This window comes from Anolis carolinensis, unplaced genomic scaffold, assembly GCF_035594765.1.
Source record: "Anolis carolinensis isolate JA03-04 unplaced genomic scaffold, rAnoCar3.1.pri scaffold_10, whole genome shotgun sequence".
NCBI classification, from domain to species: Eukaryota; Metazoa; Chordata; class Lepidosauria; order Squamata; family Dactyloidae; genus Anolis; species Anolis carolinensis.
Window position 1 is genome coordinate 3,719,953 of NW_026943821.1, and position 22,438 is coordinate 3,742,390.

At 46.3% G+C, this 22,438-nt stretch overlaps 1 protein-coding gene across 1 annotated transcript in view; it reads right to left on the bottom strand.

Moving 5' to 3' along the window:
- LOC100558967 (leucine-rich repeat and fibronectin type III domain-containing protein 1) overlaps window positions 1–18,800 on the bottom strand; it is a 157,415-nt gene extending 138,615 nt beyond the window's left edge. Inside the window, exon 1 of the mRNA XM_062962903.1 lies at window positions 18,041–18,800. The gene's annotated coding sequence lies outside the window, so the exon portion shown is untranslated. The remainder of the gene's footprint in view (window positions 1–18,040) is intronic.
- Window positions 18,801–22,438: the final 3,638 nt, after the last annotated feature.

The window sequence follows — 22,438 nt, forward strand, 5'->3', positions numbered from 1 at the left end:
AGAGGCTGGATGGCCATCTGTCGGGAGGGCCCGACAAAGAGGCAATTTAACCTTCTGAGGGGATGTTCGATTCTGGCCACAGGGGGGAGCAGCTGCATCAGCATCCACTGTGACGGCACTTCCTCATTCCAACATCGTGGATGATTTCTTTTTATTGAGTCGTAAATTAGTTAAATTAGCCTCCCCACTTTATAAGTGGTATCTTAATTTCCTAATTGATAGATGCAACTATCTTTCGGGTTGCTAGGTCAGCAACGAGCAGGGGCTATTTTTTATTTTTTTTTAATTGTCGGGTGCTCACCCCACCACGAGCTGGCCTCGAACTCATGACCTCTTGGTCAGAGTGATTTATTGCAGCTGCCTGCTCACCAGCGTGCACCACAACCCGGCCCTCTCAGCTTCTCTCTGATGTGTGTTTACAAGTCAAGAGCAGCATCTCAAGAGCAGAGCAGCAGGAAGCGAGGAAGGAGAGGAAGCAGCTCGTCCCGCACTCCTGGCCTCGTTTGCCCATCCTTGCCACCTGCTCTCCGCTCCTCCGTCCTTCTCATTGTCCTGCCTACAAGCCACTGCCGGAGCTGGCATTTGGCAGAGAAACCGGACTCCCACCGTTCGGACCAACTGTCCACTTTTGTTGGTGCAGAACGCCGAACGAACTGCTCTCCTGCCAAGGGGCAGAAACATTAATGGCGCAGAGCAGGCTATTCACCCAGATCGCAAGGGCAACGGCTAAAGAGTCTTCGGATTCCATAAGAAAAGGGCAACCACTCGCCCTTAGCAAGCCCACATTGCTTTTCATCTATGAGTATGTCACAGTGCAGTCTAAAGAGTTCATCTACCAGGCATGGGCAAACTTTGGCCTTCCGGATGTTTTGGACTTCAACTCCTACAATTCCTAACAGCCTACCGGCTTCAAATCTGGGGAGCGGAGTGAGCGCCCACTGTTAGCTCCAGCTTCTGCCAACCTAGCAGTTCGGAAACATGTCAATGTGAGTAGATCAATAGGTACCGCTCTGGCAGGAACGTAACGGCGCTCTATGCAGTCATGCCAATGGCCACATGCCTTGGAGGTGTCTACGGACAACGCCGGCTCTTCGGCTTAGAAATGGAGATGAGCACCAACCCCCAGAGTAGGTCACGACTGGACTTAACGTCAGGGGAAACCTTTACCTTATATATATATAGCATCTCTTTGAATAGTATAGTGAAGAGTTAACCCTCTGTTGTGTGTCCTTTGCTGTCTGCACCTCTGTTCAGAATATTTCACCTCCCTTTCTATCCCTGTGAGAATTGGATTTTGAAAAATTTGCCTTGTTGTTGGTTAGATTGATTAAAAAGTTTCAACAGCGATGCCTTTTCCCCATGATAACTCTTTCAGGAGTGAATTTTCCTTCCAAAGGGTAGATTTCTCTCACTTTCGGTTGTCTCTACCCCATTCTTAACTATGAGTTTTTTCTAAGTTGGAAGTTTGTAACTCGGAGACTGCCTGTATTGGATGTAGTTTTGCAATGTCTTTAGCCTTTTCTGGCAAAAAAAAGTGCTGGTGCCACACTACAATTCCCAAGATTCCATAGCACTGAGCCCTAGAAATTTGAGAGGTGTCAAACTGAATTAATTCTCCAGCGTAGACACACTCCGAGAAGAGCCTGGGATGCGATTGCCATGGGCCAAAGCCGACACGAAGGCGCGTGACGACAACGACACGAAAGCCACCGTTGACTCCAAACCACTCAAGGCCAAGGGGTCAGGAATGCATGTTGACAAGTTGTAAAAATGGAGCAGCGTCCAATGCCTGGGGCTGGCAATGTCCTGGCACGACTTGGGCGCACACCACTGAACTCGGTCATATGAGGGAGCTGAAAATAACGCAATTTGGGCACTTGCAAAGGGATGCAGAACGACTCTGTTCCAGGTTGTGATCGGATTCCTGCTCAACCACAGAAACCCACCAAAGGACCTCAGGCAAGTCCCACTCTCTCAACCTCGGCAGGAGGCAATGGTTGCAAACCTCCTTTGAACGCGTCTTGCCAAGAAAACCCTGGGAGGGGGAACTGCCGTATGTCAAAGTTGACTCGGAGGCACATAAAAGCAACACGCAACCTCAGCGTGGTCTCAATGTTCTGCTTTTGATGCTTGCAAAGAGTTTTGCCAAAGGGGAAGAACAAAGGCGGAGGGTTTGGGAGCCCATCATTGGGGTTTAAACCAAGGATAAGGGACACGTTAGGCTTTGGGGACTTTCTGGGGACCATTGATGAACAGCAGGGTAATTTTCAAGTGTAGGCGAACAGAATTTTGCCATGCCCCCCCCCCCAAACCAATCACTGAAAAATAAAAGCATTGGATAAGAGAAAATGTTGGATAATAAGGAGGGATTAAGGAAAAGCCTAAATAAAGAACAACACTCTGAAAACAGGGGAAATCCGGACAGGGCCAGCTAACACCTCCCAACCAAGGATGCTCCCAGGCAGGAAGCAGCCAGACTTTGAATGTGCAAGGCCATTAAATGCTAATCAAGCTGGCCAATTGCAACATTCATTATGCTCAAACAGACAAGAGTTCTTTCTCTCACCCTGGACTTTCCACAGATATATAAACCCCACTTACCTAGTTTCCAACAGACCTCAGAACCTCTGAGGATGCCTGCCCTAGATGTGGGTGAAACGTCAGGAGAGAATGCTTCTGGAACATGGCAGGCACGGCGGCAGAGTCAGGAGATGCCTCAACGGCGCCCCCTACAACTGCCTAGTTTGACTCATGGTTGAACAGCCCCTGATGAACATATTTTCTTTAAAACTCTTTCTTTCCCATTATGCAAGCCTTAGGAGAGGCACTTGCACAAAAGCTGAGAAGCCAGCAGAATTATTAGTGGTCACCATGCTAGTTGGACTGTCTACAGGTGCATCTATTTATTTATTTTATTTACATCATTTTTACCCCGCTCTTCTCACCCGGAGGGATTCAGGGCGGCTTACAACAGTCGGCAAATTACATTGCCCAAAATACATTCAATAAAACAACGACATATTAATAAAACAGTACCACATCAATTAAAACTCTAATTAGACTCTATTAAACCATGAATTATAAAATTAAAAATGCACGTATAGTTAAATTCTACACTGTAGAATGAATCCAGTTTGATACCACTTGAGCTGCCATGGCTGAATGCTATGGAATCCTGGGAGTTTTAGCTTTACTAAGGGCGCATCTACTCTGTCAAATGAATTCAATTTGATAGCACACACACTGCCATGGCTCTATGCTATGGAATCCTGGGAGTTGTAGTTTTACAAGGCCTTGAGCACTGGTGCCCAAAGAGTGCAAACTACAACTCCTGGGAATTGTAGCTTTGCTAAGAGCGTACCTACACTGTTGAATGAATGCAGTTGACGCCACTTAAACAACATTATTTTGACAGTGTAGGTGCACCCTTCACAAAACTACAACTCTCAAAATGCCACACCATTCAGCCATGGCATCTTGGGAGTTGTAGCTTCATAAAGGGTGTGTCAACATTGTCAAAAGAATCTAGTTTGATGCCACTTGAACTGCCATGGCTGAATGCTATGGAATCCTAGGAGTTGTAGTTTTACAAGACCTTGAGCATTGGCGCCCAAAGAGTGCAAACTACAACTCCTGGGAGTTGTAGCTTTGCTAAGAGCGTGCCTACACTGTCGAATGAATGCAGTTGATACCACATAAACAACATTCTTTTGACAGTGTAAATGCACTCTTCATAAAACTACAACTCCTAAGATGCCACAGTATTCAGCCATGGCATCTTGGGAGTTGTAGCTTCACTGTCAAAAGAATCTAGTGTGATACCACTTGAACTTGCCATGGCTGAATGCTATGGAATCCTAGGAGTTGTAGTTTTACACGACCTTCAGCATTGGCGGCCAAAGAGTGCAAACTACAACTTCCAGGATTGCAAAGCATTCAGCCCTGGCACAAACAACGGTGTCAGACTGCATTACGTAATAGAGAATTTGCATTGTTTTAATGGCAGCCTTATTCATCTTGAGGACTAGAATGCAGGCGTTACAAATAAAAGGCAAGCGTGACACGATGCCGATTGTGCGCTCTAGATGTTGCTGTTGAATGAGTCAGCTTGTAATCTGTAATTGTTCCAACCAAGGTCAGCCAATGGGGAAATTCAATGTGCATTCTCCCGGCTTGAGCTACGGCTACGGAATCCATCTACCTTGAAAGGGAATGTGTACAATAATTTAGATTCCAATACTCTGCCCAAACATGGAAGGCCTGACCATAAAAACCCAAGACCCATTTGTCAATATAGCGTTCACTAGAGGACTGGAACTTTACTGGTAATTCGCTTTATACAATGAGTTACTCTTACTGTTGTTCATAACCGCCATTTACCGTATATACTCGAGTATAAGCCGACCCGAATATAAGCCGAATTTTGTGTAATTTTATCACAAAAAAACTGGGAAAACATTGACTCCAGTATAAGCCGAGGGTGGTACATTTCAGAAATAAAAATAGATACCAATAAAATTACATCAATTGGGGAATCAGTGGGTTAAATGTTTTTGAATATTTATATAAAGCTCAAATTTAAGATAAGACTGTCCAACTCTGATCAAATCATCATTCTCATTTTCTTCAATCTAAATGTGCTTATGTATCCTTTTAATAATAATAGAGTAAAATAATACATGTAATAATAATAATAATAATAAATACAGGAAAATAATACCAAAATATCACGATGTATTGAAAACATTGACTACAAAAATGTGTGTGTGTGTGTGTGTATATATATATATATATATAAAAGGGTAATGAAATTTCTGCCTAGGACAAAACAACAAAACTACACACCCCAGAAACACTAAACTTTGGCAGCACAACCCCTCATCCATGCCTCTACGTTCATACAACAAAAAGAAAAGAAAAATAAAGTCCTAATTAGAGGGAGAGGAATAATTGTTTTTATCCAGTTGCTGCCAGTTAGAAGATTAAGCTCCGCCCACTTGGTCTCCTAGCAACCCACTCAGCCCAGGGGACAGGCAGAGTTAGGCCTCACTTAGGCCTCTTCCACACTGCCTATAAAATACAGATTATCTGATTTGAACTGGATTATATGGCAGTGTAGACTCAAGGCCCTTCCACACAGCTATATATTACCCATTTATAATGGAATTAATGTCAGGGGAAAAGATTTACACTTTACCTTAACTACCACCAATTCCTCAATACTTTATTTCCCATACCACCAGACTTCGCCACAGCAACGCGTGGCTGGGCACAGCTAGTGAGTGTGTGTGTGTGTGTGTCTGTGTGTGTGTATATATATATATATAAGAGTGATGGCATCATGGCGACCAACAAAACAACAAACCTACGGGCCCCCCAACCTCGAAATTTGACAACACACCCCATCATTCACGGCTCTAGGTTGATACAACAAAAAAAAAATAAAGTCCTAATTACAGGGAGAGGGATAAGTTTTTATCCAATTGCTTCCAGTTAGAAGGCTAAGCTCCGCCCACTTGGTCTCCTAGCAACCCACTCACCCCAGGGGACAGGCAGAGTTAGGCCTCACTTAGGCCTCTTCCACAGATTATCTAATTTGCACTGGATTATATGGCAGTGTAGACTCAAGGCCCTTCCACATCTATATAACCCATTTAGAATCTTATATTATCTGTTTTGAACTGGATTATCTTGAGTCCACACTGCCATATAATCCACCTCAGTGTGCATACTAAACATAAAGACAACCATACAACAGACATTCAATACCACCACTACCTCAACAATTTATCACCAACATCACCAGACAACGCTACAGCAACGCGTGGTCGGACATAGCTAGTGTGTGTGTGTGTGTGTGTGTGTGTGTGTGTGTGTGTATAGTGCATAATTCCCATGGAGTAAACAACAAAACCACTGGACCAAATCACACCAAATTTGGCCACAAAATACATAGCAATCCAATCAATCTGCATGCGGCAGCGTGTCAGCAAAAATGGCCAGGTGTGTCAGTGCTGACACACGTGTCATAGGTTGGCCATCACTGAGACAGAGTGAGCATGGGACTATGACACAGAACACAAGACTATGCGCTCCTTGTCTTCTCACTTAAGATCCAATCCTCTCAATTCCAAGCCTGACGGGAAAGACAAAGGAGAAGGCCAACTCACAAAAGGGCCCAATCTCCGTCTGCAGGAGGAGGCAAACACACAAACATCTGCACACAAACATTAGCCTTAGAGCTGCACAGAGGCCGCGCACTCTCCAAACGCAGGCCCATTAATGCACAACAAAGACCGCCCACGCCTTTTCCCTCACCCCCAACTTCTCTCTCTCCCTCTCTCACAGGGCCGGTTGTTACTAGGCGGCCGCGGACGCGGCCGCCTCGGGCGCTGGCTGCTAGGGGCGCCATTCGGGCCTGACTTCCTGGTCGCGGCCGGCGATCGCCCGGGCGGTCGCCGGCCGCGACCAGGAACTTCCTGGTCGCGGCCGGCGATCGCCCGGGCGGTCGCCGGCCGCGACCAGGAAGTCAGGCCCGAATGGCCTAGCTGTGCTGTGCGCGTGCGCACAGCACAGCTAGGCCATTTTGCCCTTAGTAACAAACTAAGGGCAAAAATGGCTTCTTTGGCTGTGCGCATGCGCACAGCCAGAGAAGCCATTTTTGCCCTTAGTTTGTTACTAAGGGCAAAATGGCCTAGCTGTGCTGTGCGCACGCGCACAGCACAGCTAGGGCATTCGGGCCTGACTTCCTGGTCGCGGCCGGCGACCGCCCGGGCGATCGCCGGCCGCGACCAGGAAGTCAGGCCCGAATGGGCTATCTGCGCTGTGCCCGTGCGCACAGCGCAGATAGCCCATTCGGGCCTGACTTCCTGGTCGCGGCCGGCGATCGCCCGGGCGGTCGCCGGCCGCGACCAGGAAGTCAGGCCCGAATGCCCTAGCTGTGCTGTGCGCGTGCGCACAGCACAGCTAGGCCATTTTGCCCTTAGTAACAAACTAAGGGCAAAAATGGCTTCTCTGGCTGTGCGCATGCGCACAGCCAGAGAAGCCATTTTTGCCCTTAGTTTGTTACTAAGGGCAAAATGGCCTAGGTGTGCTGTGCGCACGCGCACAGCACACCTAGGCCATTCGGGCCTGACTTCCTGGTCGCGGCCGGCGACCGCCCGGGCGATCGCCGGCCGCGACCAGGAAGTCAGGCCCGAATGGGCTATCTGCGCTGTGCCCGTGCGCACAGCGCAGATAGCCCATTCGGGCCTGACTTCCTGGTCGCGGCCGGCGATCGCCCGGGCGGTCGCCGGCCGCGACCAGGAAGTCAGGCCCGAATGCCCTAGCTGTGCTGTGCGCGTGCGCACAGCACAGCTAGGCCATTTTGCCCTTAGTAACAAACTAAGGGCAAAAATGGCTTCTCTGGCTGTGCGCATGCGCACAGCCAGAGAAGCCATTTTTGCCCTTAGTTTGTTACTAAGGGCAAAATGGCCTAGGTGTGCTGTGCGCACGCGCACAGCACACCTAGGCCATTCGGGCCTGACTTCCTGGTCGCGGCCGGCGACCGCCCGGGCGATCGCCGGCCGCGACCAGGAAGTCAGGCCCGAATGGGCTATCTGCGCTGTGCCCGTGCGCACAGCGCAGATAGCCCATTCGGGCCTGACTTCCTGGTCGCGGCCGGCGATCGCCCGGGCGGTCGCCGGCCGCGACCAGGAAGTCAGGCCCGAATGCCCTAGCTGTGCTGTGCGCGTGCGCACAGCACAGCTAGGCCATTTTGCCCTTAGTAACAAACTAAGGGCAAAAATGGCTTCTCTGGCTGTGCGCATGCGCACAGCCAGAGAAGCCATTTTTGCCCTTAGTTTGTTACTAAGGGCAAAATGGCCACGCTGGGCGGGGGCGGGGCCAACTGTGGCCCCGCCCCCCCTCACTAATCGCCCTGGCCCCGCCTCCCACGCAGCGTGGGAGGCGGGGCCAGGGCACGCTGGGCGGGGCCAGGGCGCGGGTGGCGGGGGCGCTTTTCAGCACCCCCGCTTCCCATTAAAAAATATCTCCGGCCGGCCCTGCGTCTCTCATATCCAAGTCGGATTGGTTTCTCGTCTCCTCCGCTCGGCTAGACGTGGCGTGTGGTCCAGGTAGACCAGAAGTCCCATGTTTGCATCCTACGATGCTCTCAAACCCCATCTGCTTTGAGTCTCAAGGCGAATTTAGGGGTGATCTTCCCCTTCCCAGAAATGCTCCCAAACGACCTTCACATTCAAAATAAGCTGCCCACTCATCTCCAAGGGTGCATCTTATACTACACAGAATGAATGCAATTTGACACCACTTTAATGGCTTCATACTATAGAATCCTAGAAGTAGCATGCACTAGCACTCTTCAGCAGAGGAGGCAAAAGACCTCGTAAAACTACAACTCCTAGAATTCCATAGCCTTGAGGCGTTATGAATTGTAGTCCGCACATAACATGTTTCCCCGAATACTATATTAATTTTTGCTCCCAAAGGTGCGCTAGGTCTTATTTTCAGGGGATGTCTTAGTTTTCCATGAAGAAGAATTCACATTTATTGTTGAACAAAAAAATAAACATTTATTATATACTAGCGGTGCCCGACCACGCGTTGCCTTGGCGAAGTATGGTGGTATGGGAAATAAAGTATCTTATATTATCTGCTTAGAACTGGATTATATGAGGCCCCTTCTACACAGCTGTATAAAATGCACACTGAAGTGGATTATATGGCAATGTGGAGTCAAGATAATCCAGTGCAAAGCAGATAATATAAGATTATAAATGGGTTATTATATAGCTGTGTGGAAGGGCCTTGAGTCTACACTGCCATATAATCCAGTTCAAATCAGATAATCTGTATTTTATAGGTAGTGGGGAAGAGGCCTAAGTGAGGCCTAACTCTGCCTGTCCCCTGGGCTGAGTGGGTTGCTAGGAGACCAAGCGGGCGGAGCGTAACCTTCTAACTAGCAGCAATTGGCTAAAAACAATTCTTCCTCTCCCTCTAATTAGGACTTTATTTTTCTTTTATTTTTGTTGTATGAACATAAAGGCATGGATGAGGGGTTGTGCTGCCAAGTTTAGTGTTTCTGGGATGTGTAGTTTTGTTGTTTTGTCCTAGGCCAAAATTTCATTACCCTTTTATATATATACTAGCTGTGCCCGGCCACACGTTGCTGTGGCGAAGTATGGTGGTATGGGAAATAAAGTATTAAGGAATTGGTGATAGTTAAGGTAAAGGGTCCCCTGGGCTGAGTGGGTTGCTAGGAGACCAAGTGAGCGGAGCTTAGCCTTCTAACTGGCAGCAATTGGATAAAAACAATTATTCCTCTCCCTCTAATTAGGACTTTATTTTTCTTTTCCTTTTGATGTATCAACCTAGAGGCATGGATGAGGGGTTGTGCTGTCAATTTTCGAGGTTGTGGGGTGTTTACTTTTTTTGTTTTGTCCGCTGCCGTGATGCCATCACTCTTTTATATATATAGATACTCTACAGTAGTTGTCATCACAAACCAGCATAACCAGACAAACTGTGAATCCTATCAAGAATTTCTTGTTACTACTGTACCAATATTTCCATGTACAACACTCTATAGTACGTGCATTTACCGATCCTGCATGCTCTGGTGTTCTGTTTGACAGGCATGCTTCGAAACAAAAACTTTGCTGGGTCTTACTTTTGGGGGAGGCCTTATATTTAGCAATTCAGCAAAACCTCTACTAGGTCTTCTTTTCTGGGGATGTCTTATTTTAGGGGAAACAGGGTAGTATCCATGGATTTGGTATCTGCGGGTTACATAAATATTCCTAAACAACATCAAACCTTGATTTTGCTGGATGCCATTTTACTACATCATTGGCCCTTGAACATCCATGGATTTTCTGGAACCAAGCCCCAGTGGTTACCAGTTGTAGTCCTATTGTAGTTGACATAACACGCATGCTCCAGGATTCAATCCATAACTTGCATTTAGGTAGTAGAATGAGTGCAGTTGGACCCCACTATAAGTGCCCAGGCTCAATGTGATGGAATCGTGGGAGTTGTAGTTTGGTAAAACATCAACATTTGGGGGCAGAGGTGATTCTCAACCTGTGGCTTCCCAGGTGTTTTGGCCTACAACTCCCAGAAATCCTAGCCAGTTTACCTGCTGTTAGGATTTCCAGGAGTTGGAAGCCAAAACATGTGGGGACCACAGATTGAGAACCACTGCTCTAGACCTTGTAAAACTATAACTTAGCCATGGGAGTTCAAGTGGGGCCAACCTACATTCAGTCTACATCCTACAAGGGGTAGAAAACACTGGGAAGAATGAAGTCCTCTCAAATAAGAATACCATATATACTCGAGTATAAGCCGGCCCAAATATAAGCCGAGGCACCTAATTTTTCCACAAAAAAACTGGGAAAACATTGACTCCAGTATAGGCCGAGATACCAATAAAATTACATTAACTGAGGCCTCAGTAGTTTAAATGTTTTTGAATCTTTACATCAAACTGTAATTTAAGATATGACTGTTCAACTCTGATTAAATCATCATTTTCATCTTCTTCAATGTAAATGCGCTTATGTATCCTTTTAATAATAATAGAGTGAAATAATAAATATAATAAATGCAGTAAAATAATAAATGTAATAATAAATAGAGTAAAATAATAAATGTATTAATAAAAATAGAGTAAAATAAATGTAAAAGTAACAACAATAATAGAGTAAAATAACAAAAGTAATAATAATAAAATAATAAATGTAACAATACCAATAATAATAGAGAAAAATAATAAATATACCATATATACTTGAGTATAAGCCAACCTGAATATAAGCCTACCCTCATAATAAGGACCCTCACCCGAGTATAAGCCAAGGGATTTTTTTTTTCAGTCCTAAAAAAGGACTGAAAAACTATATACAGTACTTCTCCATCGAATGAGAAGCATCTTTTGTCCCAAAATTCCCAGCACTGCTATGAAATGCTGGGGGTTGTCATTCTACTAGGTCTTCAGCCTTCTTTGCCAAAGGTGTCTGGTACCAAACTACAACTGCCATGTTTCCATAGCCTTGAATTACGGCACATAAGTGGTGTCAAACTGCATTGATTCTGCAGTGTAGAGCAACTCCAGGACACCCAAGGCACCTGTGAATGCCCAAACCCAGAACCGAAATGTCCAAAAATGGTACCCAGAAGTGATATCTTAGAGATGCTTAGGAGAGATATGTTGAAAAATAGCCTTGCACTGAGTTATGGGGTACGGATGGTTAATCCTGTTTCCAGGCACATCCTTGAGTGTCAGGGAAGAGGAACCAAGCAAACAAACAGTCAGTTCCGCTTTGGGTAATCCAAGAAACGCATGATGTACTGAAGGGCCTTCAAGCTCTGCTAATCCCAATGATAGCATGTGCCTACATGGATCAACTTTTGCCATATGCGCCATTAAGCAATGCTAATAAGCAAAGCACCCACGTACTCCTCACATCAAAACACATTGACATTCATCAACCTATTTAATGCTCCAAACCACCCTCTGACCCACAGACCTCTCATACTGTCACCAAATGGTTCTTGCTCTTGGGTAGTTTTAGACTACTTCAATTTCCAGAATCCTAGACCATCCTCCCTATGACTTCCCTTCACGTATTTGTACATGGCTATCATGTCTCCTCTCAGCCTTCTCTTCTGTAGGCTAAACATACCCAGCTCTTTAAGCCGCTCCTCATAGGGCTTGTTCTCCAGACCTTTGATCATTTTAGTCGCCCTCCTCTGGACGCTTTCCAGCTTGTCAACATCTCCCCTCAACTGCGGTGCCCAAAATTGGACACAGTATTCCAGGTAAAGTGGTCTGACCAAGGCGAATAGAGGGGGAGCATGAATTCCCTGAATCTAGACGCTATACTATTGATGCAGGCCAAAATCCCATTGGCTTTTTTAGCTGCTGCATCACATTGTAGGCTCATGTTTAAGTTGTTGTCCACGAGGACTCCTGTCAAGCCAGGCATCGTCCCCCATTCTGTATCTTTGCATTCCATTTTTTCTGCCGAAGTGAAGTATCTTGCATTTGTCCCTGTTGACCTTCATGTTGTTAGTTTTGGCCCTGGAAGTGTTTGATATTGGGCAAGTATCACCCCAGCAAGGCCAGTTTGAGTGTGCACCTCGAGACTTCTATGAGTGGATCAAAAGCCATGAGCAATTGGGGTTATTTGTAGGTCAAACATCCTCTTCTCTCCCCTTGGTCAAAATATGTGGCTGTATTTGGAGCGAAGTGCGTTAAAGCACTGAGCTGGAGACCGAAAGGTGCCAGGTTCAATCCCCAGGAGCGGCGTGAGCTGTTAGCTCCAACTTCTGCCAACCTAGCAGTTCGAAAACATGCGAGTACATCAATAGGTACTGCTCCGGCAGGAAGGTAACGGCGCTCCATGCAGTCATGCCAGTGGCCACATGACCTTGGAGGTGTCTACAGACAACGCCGGCTCTTCGGGTTAGAAATGGAGATGAGCACCAACCCCCAGAGTCGGACATGACTGGACTTAATGTCAGGGGAAACCTTTCCAGCTTGTCAACAGCTTGTCTACGGCGTTGTCCGTAGACACCTCCAAGGTCATGTGGCCACTGGCATGACTGCATGGAGCGCCGTTACCTTCCTGCCGGAGCGGTACTTATTGATCTACTCACATTGGCATGTTTTCGAAATTATATGTAATATATAACATATAATTAATATTATTATATGGTATTATTATTAGTATTATACTGTATAACATTATAACATCAATATTATATGTATATGCAATATATTATTTAAAATGATATAAAATATTATATCATAAAACTGAGGGCGCAGGCCAGGTAAATGACCTTGGAGGGCCGCATCCCGAACGAACCCAAAGGGTGATTCTCACCAATGCGTCGTCTTCATCATGGAAAGAAGTGACAAGTGGAGTGCCGCAGGGCTCCGTCCTGGGCCCGGTTCTGTTCAACATCTTTATTAACGACTTAGACGAAGGGTTAGAAGGCATGATCATCAAGTTTGCAGACGACACCAAACTGGGAGGGATAGCTAACACTCCAGAAGACAGGAGCAGAATTCAAAACGATCTTGACAGACTAGAGAGATGGGCCGAAACTAACAAAATGAAGTTCAACAGGGACAAATGCAAGATACTTCACTTCGGCAGAAAAAATGGAAATCAAAGATACAGAATGGGGGACGCCTGGCTAGACAGCAGTACGTGTGAAAAAGATCTTGGAGTCCTCGTGGACAACAAGTTAAACATGAGCCAGCAATGTGATGCGGCAGCTAAAAAAGCCAACGGGATTCTGGCCTGCATCAATAGGGGAATAGCGTCTAGATCCAGGGAAGTCTGGCTCCCTCTCTATTCTGCCTTGGTCAGACCACACCTGGAATCACACTGTGTCCAATTTTGGGCACCACAGTTGAAGGGAGATGTTGACAAGCTGGAAAGCGTCCAGAGGAGGGCGACTCAAATGATTAAGGGTCTGGAGAACAAGCCCTATGAGGAGCGGCTTAAAGAGCTGGGCATGTTTAGCCTGCAGAAGAGAAGGCTGAGAGGAGACCTGATAGCCATGCACAAATACGTGAAGGGAAGTCATAGGGAGGAGGGAGGGAGCTTGTTTTCTGCTGCCCTGCAGACTAGGACACGGAACAATGGCTTCAAACTACAGGAAAGGAGATTCCACCTGAACATCAGGAAGAACTTCCTCATTGTGAGGGCTGTTCGACAGTGGAACTCTCTCCCCCGGGCCGTGGTGGAGGCTCCTTCTTTGGAGGCTTTTAAACAGAGGCTGGATGGCCATCTGTCGGGGGTGCTTTGAATGCAATTTCCTGCTTCTTAGCAGGGGGTTGGACTGGATGGCCCTTGAGGTCTCTTCCAACTCTACTATTCTATGATTCTATGATTCTATGATCCGGCCCCCGGGCCTTAGTTTGGGGACCCCTGGTCCAGGGTGTGGCAAGAGTCCTTTGTCACTGGGAAGCCAGCATTAATGTTTCAGTTAATCATCCTAATAATAACACCTCTTCCTTGCGCTTCTCTCTGGACCCAGTTCCAAACACCTGTGGGGTGTTGTGAAGGGTTCTATTTCAGTGCGCGCATCAGCATGTGGCTGTGGGTGGATGCCTGGGTCAGCGAGGGGGCCAGGTGTCCAAAAAGCTTTCCATGGAACCAACGAGGCAGCCAAGCACTCAAGGGAAGCTTCATTAGATGCTCCCGGAAAGCTCCACCGCCACCCTTCCTGCCTTTCCGCCGCAACAAGGCCTCGTACATCAACAGCAAGGGGCAGGAGACAGACTCAACATATGGAAGAGAGCAGGTGAAGCTAGCCGAGGGGAGGGGAGGAGGGAGAGAAGCCTCACCTGTGCTTGAGTTCTGCGGCCCAGAGAGACCCAAAAGCAGGGAGGGAAGAAAGGGAGAAGGGAGGGTGTCAAAACGACCCTATATAGATCCATCATCGATCCAGTCATTTACCCATCAAAACCGCACAGGGCTCAATATGAATCCAGGGAAGCTGGAGGCGGAGGGCTGGCAGCTGTTTCCATGTCTCTTGTTTGGAAGCGGCTCAGATCCTCCTTCGGAAAAAATGAGGCAGGAGCTTCCGCCCTGGCAACATAAAAGGGTCTCCCCTCCATCCATGTCCCCCAAAATGTGGGTTTGCAAGACCCCAATTGTGTCAGACATTCAGAACAAGAGACGACAACTACGACGACTGGGAGGCCAGGAGGATGCCAGCTGCCCTTCCTCGGTGCCAAGGGAAGAGAATGGCACCTCTATGGGCTGGCAAAGCTCCCCCATTTTCCTAACCAGCTGCCACCCCCAGGGTCTGGCAAAGAGGAGCCACCATGATAGGCAGCCCTCCGAGGAAAGACAGGGAGAGACAAAGGCAAGCTTCCCAGTTTGGAGACTGGCAAACTCATCCCACTCTGAATATTACTTTTTTTTTTCTTTTAAGGGTGGGAGGGTGAACCTTGATGTGGATTCCGGAGCCTCCTGTGGCTAGAGCGAAATGGATCCTTTGCACAGAAAAAAAAAATACTCTCATTTTTTTGGCCACAAGGACAAAGAGCCCCAAGTCACCTCCCTATCTATTTGGAGGGACCTAAAGTCTCCGAGGGTGGTGCGCAGAAGCAGAGCAAAAGATCTGCCTCGCTGTGAAGAATTGGATTTCAGAGCCTCCTGTGTCCACTATGAAATGGATCCCTTATACACACACACACACACACACACACACACATACATATATATATATACACACACACACACACACACACACACACACACACACACATACACTCTGTTTCGGCCACAAGGGCAACCAGACTCAGATCCCCTCCCCAATCCCTATACATTAGGAAGGCCTGGAAGTATCCATACTTGATTTGCAGATTTTTACGGAAAGACACGTCCTTTGACATTCCCTCCTTTTGGCACAAGGAGACTATTATATATAATGACAGATGCATTACAATACAATAAAACACCTTATTTTTGGTCACAAGGGCAAACACACTCCCCACCCCAAAGTCTGGTTCCCTCCTGGCACATTGGGAGAGCCTTAAAACTCTCCATGGGAAAGCTTGGGAAGACAGATAACCTTTGGCATACCTTGGCACAAAAAGACTCAAATGGGAGTAACATATATTTTTAATGTTTTCATATGGTTTTATTATGGTACTCCACCTCAAGCAGAAAGGAGAACCAAGTAATAAATAAATCATCATTATTTAAATTTATTTTTTCGTGTCAGGAGCAACCGGAGTTGCTTCTGGAGAGAATTGGCCATCTGCAAGGACGTTGCCCAGGGGATGCCCGGATGTTTTGACGTTTTACCATCCTTGTGGGAGGCTTCTCTCATGTCCCCACATGGAGCTGGAGCTGACAGAGGGAGCTCATCCGCGCTCTCCCTGGGTGGGATTCGAACCTGGCAGCCTTCAGGTCTGCAACCCAACCTTCAAGTCACAAGGCTTTTATCCCCTAGGCCAATGGAGGCTCCATAATAATAATAATTACACTATTTGACACTATCATATTAGACAAACAAAGCACACAGTAGAGTCTCACTTATCCAAGCTAAACGGGCCGGCAGAAGCTTGGATAAGTGAATATCTTGGATAATAAGGCGGGATTAAGGAAAAGCCTATTCAACATCAAATTAGGTTATGATTTTACAAATTAAGCACCAAAACATCATGTTTTACACCAAATTTAACAGAAAAAGCAGTTCAATACGCAGTAATGTTACGTTGTAATTACTGTATTTACGAATTTAGCACCAAAATATAATGCTATATTGAAAACATTGACTACAAAAATGGCTTGGATAATCCAGAGGCTTGGATAAGCGAGGCTTGGATAAGTGAGACTCTACTGTAATTATTATCATCATTATTTAAAGAATGACTCCGCGTGAGATGATTTTGTTCCTGGATTATACATGTCATATGAGTTTTCATATGGTTTTATTATGATACTCCACCTCAAGCAGAAAGGAGAGCCAAGTAATAAATAAATAATTATCATCATCATCATCATTTAAATAATGATTATGTGTGAGATGATTTTGTTCCTGGGTTATACATGTCATTTCCTAACCCGAGATGAATTTCCATATGGTTTTATTATGATACTCCACCTCAAGCAGAAAGGAGAGCCAAGTAATATATGATTATTATCATCATCATTATTTAAATAATGACTCCGTGTGAGATGATTTTGTTCCTGGGTTATACATGTCATTTCCTAACCCGAGATGAATTTCCATATGGTTTTATTATGATACTCCACCTCAAGCAGAAAGGAGAGCCAAGTAATAAATAAATAATTATCATCATCATTTAAATAATGACTCCATGTGAGATGTTAAATAATGACTCTGTGTGAAATGATTTTGCTCCTGGGTTATACATATCATTTCCTAACCCAAGATGAGTTTTCATATGGTTTTATTTTGATACTCCACCTCAAGCAGAAAGGAGAGCCAAGTAATAAATAAATAATTATTACAGTAGAGTCTCACTTATCCAACGTAAACGGGCCGGCAGAACATTGGATAAGCGAATATGTTGGATAATAAGGAGAGATTAAGGAAAAGCCTATTAAACATCAAATTAGGTTATGATTTTACAAATTAAGCACCAAAACATCATGGTATATAACAGATTTTACAGAAAAAGTAGTTCAATACACAGTAATGCTATGTAGTAATTACTGTATTTGCAAATTTAGCACCAAAATATCACGATGTATTGAAAACATTGACTACAACAATGTGTTGGATAATCCAGAACGTTGGATAAGCGAGTGTTGGATAAGTGAGACTCTACTGTATCATCATCATCATTTAAATATTGACTCTGTGTGTGATGATTTTGTTCCTGGGTTATACATGTCATTTCCTAGCCTGGGATGAGTTTATTAAACTTATTTATTATTTTTAATACTACTACTAATAATAATGATAATGATAACAATAAATACACTATTTAACACTGTCATATCAGACAAACAAAGCATATATGTACCTAGAAATGGGAGCCCTGGAAACACCCTTCTCCTCCATGGCACCAATGGCCAATATCCATCCATCTCTGTCTCCAAGGAGTCTCCCCAAAGGCGCCTCCCGCCCTGCCAGTGCCAAGCCCGGCCCTTCTTAGCTGACCCCCCACCCACCCCAAAAAAAGGTTTTCCAAACCGGACACTCCACCCCCAACAGCCCCTCCCACCCTGCTTCTTGATGAGAGGAACCTCCGGCATGGGATCCTCCAAGGAGAGCTTTACGCACGGTGGGGAAGGGTGGGAGAGATTTACGCACGGTGGGGAAGGGTGGGCCTGGAAGCCCCTCTTATTCCCATTAATCTCTTTGCAAATAGATATTCTCCCCTTCCCCATAAGCCCCCCCCCCCTCAGTCACACACCATTTCGCCCAAGCTTGGGCAATGCATCCCTGTGCCAAGTCCATCTTTCCAAGCCTCACGCCCATAGGAAAAAGGCAGAGAAGGAGCTCTTAGTAGGAGCAAAAACACTCTTCTTTCGCTTACCTTTTGGGGTGCAGCTTGCCTCACCCGATGGGAGGGGTCATGCTTTCATCTCCGGGGGGGGAAGGGAGCTTCGCAGAATGGCAGGCATGGAGAAAAGGAGGAGGAGATGTCCCCGACTCTGCGCCAAGGCGATCTTGGAGAGGGAAGGGGGGACCTTGGAAAAGCGCTCCCCCCAAACGCCTCCTTCAAACCTCCATCGGCAAAATCCACGCAGACACAAGAGGCAAAGGGAAGGAACGGTAGAGGGAGGAGGGGGGGCTCGGGAGGGCTGTGGCCCCCGGGGAAAAGGAGCTTCATCCACCGCCCTTGGCCATTGGAGAGGCTGGCTTTTGTTGGGTATTTTTTGGAAAACGCGACGTTGGATCTCTCCAAATCCTGAGCCGAGACGAAGCTCCCCGCTGCCGGATTTGGGCTTTGCCGAGCCCCGCAGAACCTGGGCTGGGTTGGGGAGGGGGAGACAGAGAGGGTGGGTTGGGGGAGGAAACGGGGAGGGCCAAAGCAAGACGCGCCTCTCCGGTTTTCCTTTTTTCCTTTTTGGAGAGGCCAGGGCGCACGGGGTGGCCAGGGCGCACGGCTTTGGGGTGCCTTTTCCGGGCGCGTCCTCGTCCTTTCCTGGCCTTTTTTGGGGGGGGGGAGGGGAGGGAAGGGAGCTGGGTGTCGCCCCGAGGAAGGGGAAGGAGGGAGGAAAGGAGGGAGGGAGGGGAAAGGGCCGCCCCTTTTCTGCAGATGGAGAAGGAAGGCGGAGGCTTCGCGTCGGGAAAGGCGGGCGCGTTGCAGCTGATGCTGCTGCACTGAAACTAGGGAGGGAAGAAGAGGAGAAAGGGATGCAGGTGGGGCAAGTTGGAGGCTACAAGGTGCAGTCGCCAAACTACAACTTCCAGTTAAAGGCGTGATAATCCACCCGACTTTGGGAAGCCGGCAAACGTTGGAAAGATGCCTCTACATCAGGCATTGGCCAACTTCGGCCCTCTATGTGTTTTGCACTTCAACTCCCACAATTCCTAACAGCTACCCTGTTTCCCCGAAAATAATAATTAATAATACAGTAGAGTCTCACTTATCCAACATAAACGGGCCGGCAGAATGTTGGATCAGCGAATATGTTGGATAATAAGGAGGCATTAAGGAAAAGCCTATTAAACATCAAATTAGGTTATGATTTCACAAATGAAGCACCAAAACATCATGTTAGACAACAAATTTGGCAGAAAAAGTAGTTCAATACGCAGTAATGCTATGTAGTAATTACTGTATTTATGAATTTAGCACCAAAATATCACAACGTATTGAAAACATTGACTACAAAAATGGGTTGGATAATCCAGAACGTTGGATAAGCGAGTGTTGGATAAGTGAGACTCTACTGTAATAAAACTTTATTTATACCCCGCCACCAAATATGGAAAACACAAGATTGGCCATCAGATTGGAAAAAAACCAATTTATATCCCCATACTATTTTTGAATGATCTAGGTAAAGGTAAAGTCCAGTCATGTCTGACTCTGGGGGTTGGTGCTCATCTCCATTTCTAAGCCGAAGAGCCGGCGTTGTCCGTAGACACCTCCAAGGTCATGTGGCCACTGGCATGACTGCATGGAGCGCTGTTACCTTCCTCCCGGAGCGGTACCTATTGATCTACTCACATTGGCATGTTTTTGAACTGCTAGGTTGGCAGGAGCTGGGGCTAATAGCGGGCGCTCACTCCGCTCCCGGGATTTGAACCTGGGACCTTTCGGTCTGCAGGTTCAGCAGCTGAGCGCTTTAACACACTGCGCCACCACCAGGGGCGAATGATCTAGGACCTAGGGCAAAACAAGTGCTCATGCAACGCACTCATGATATCTATGCTCAATTGGACCTAGCAAGTATAGGTAGGTCTTCTGCCACAAAGTTTTCAGCCTCCCACAAAATGAATATTCATTTAGAACACGATTTGACTATTCCAGTTCCGTTACCCTTAAGAAGAATATATACCAGGGCTAGGTTTGAACAACTCGATATTATGATGCAAACTGGTCGCTACTGTAACATCCCAAGAAATGAGAGATTTTGTGTCTGGGGAGAACAAAATAGTGGAAGATATCGAACATTTTTTGATTGACTGCCCAGCATATGCTGAACTTTGACACAGATATTTACATCCATTACTATCTAATTGTAGGTCCCCCAACAGAAATGATCTTCTGACAGTCCTCTTGCAAGGACAAGAAAGATCCACCATAATCAGAATAAGCCTTTTTATCCTGAAAGCTATCAAGAAAAGAGCACATTTCCTGAAAGAAGAATCAGGAAGATAAGATTTTGACGGCAAACAGAAAATCAGCTGCTGTCCTCCCATCCTTTTTACCTTGTTTTTTATTTATGTTGCACTTTGAAATGGTCATATGACTGTTCAAACAAATAAATTATTATTATTATTATTATTATTATTATTATTAATTTATATCCCCATACCAAAAAAGGGAAATGCTAAAGAATGCTCAAACTTCCGTACAGTGGTCCTTATTTCCCATGCCAGGAAGGTAATGCTCAAGATCCTGCAAGGCAGACTCCAGCAAGACATGGAGCGAGAGCTGCCAGATGTCCAAGCTGGGTTTAGAAAAGGCAGAGGAACCAGAGACCCAATTGCCAATATCCGGATGCTGGATAATGGAGGAAGGCAGGGAGTTTCAGAAAAACATCTACTTCTGCTTTATTGACTATTCTAACGCCTTCGACTGTGTTGATAATAATAATAATAAACTGTGGCATGTTCTTGGTGGTCTGGGGAGACCAAGTCACCTTGTCTGTCTCCTGAGAAATCTTTATAAAGACCAAGTAGCCACAGTCAGAACAGACCACGGAACAGGAGACGGGTTCCAGACTGGGAAAGGAGTGCGGACATCAGGGCTGTATACTCTCACCCTCCCTATTCAACTTGTACGCGGAACACATCATGCGACATGCGGGGCTTGAGGAATCCAAGGCTGGAGTTAAAATTGCTGAAAGAAACATGAACAACCTTAGTTATGCAGATGATCCCACTCTGATGGCCGAAAGTGAGGAAGAGCTGAGGAGCCGTATCACCAAGGAGAGAGAAAGGAGAAAGGGCAAACACTGGGGTGCAGTTAAACATCAAGAAAATCAAGATCATGGCAACGACACCTATTGATAATTGGCAAATAGAGGGAGAAAACGTGGACGCAGTGACAGACTTTGTATTTCTAGGCGCGAAGATCACTGCAGCCAGGAAATCAGAAGACGTTTCCTTCTTGGGATGAGAGCAAGGACTAACCTCAATGATAAAATAGTGAAGAGCACTGGCAACAAAGGTCCGCATAGTCAATGCAATGGTATTCCCCATAGTGACCTATGGATGCGAGAGATGGACCATAAGGAAGGCTGAGCGAAGGAAGAGAGATGTTTTTGAAAGAAAATCCTGAGAGTGCCTTGGACCTTGGTGAGAAGATCCAACCAGTTCATCCTCCAGGAAATGATGCCCAATGGCTGCTCACTGGAGGGAAGGATATTAGAGGCCACATCATGAGGAGACAGGAAAGCTTGGAAAAGATCACGATGCTGGGGGAAATTGAAGGAAAAAGGAAGAGAGGCTGACCAAGGGCGAGATGGATGGACGGTATCCTTGAAGGGACTGGCTCGACCTTGAAGGAACTGGGGGCGGTGACGGATGACAGGGAGCTCTGGCCTGGACTGGTCCATGCGGTCACGAAGAGTTGGAGACGACTAAACAACTGAGCAGCAGCAGCAGCCCTGTTTCCCCGAAAATAATAATAATAAAACTTTATTTATATCCCGCCACCATCTCCCCACGGGGACTCAGGGCGGCTCCCATGGGGCAAGGCTTGACTAGCACAATTTACAAAAACAACCACATAAATACATTGAACAATATACAAAAATAAATAAATAAAACACTGTAAGACAATAAAACAAGCGTTAATACAGAAGTAATAATATCAATCAACCACCAAGTACAATTCAGTCGACTTCATTGGTGATGGGGACTGCAGCAGCAATATAAAATAATATCATCAGTTAAAATACCAGAATAAGACAGTGTCTTATATTAATTTTTGCTCCCAAAGATGTGCTAGGTCTTATTTTCAGGGGATGTCTTATTTTTCCAGAGCCCCGGTGGCGAAGTGTGTTAAAGCGCTGAGCTGCTGAACTTGCAGACCGAAAGGTCGCAGGTTCAAATCCCGGGAGCGGAGTGAGCGCCCATTGTTAGCTCCAGCTTCTGCCAACCTAGCAGTTCGAAAACATGCCAATGTGAGTAGATCAATAGGTACCGCTCCGGCGGAAAGGTAACAGCGCTCCATGCAGTCATGATGGCCACGTGACCTTGGAGGTGTCTACGGACAACGCTGGCTCTTCGGCTTAGAAATGGAGATGAGCAC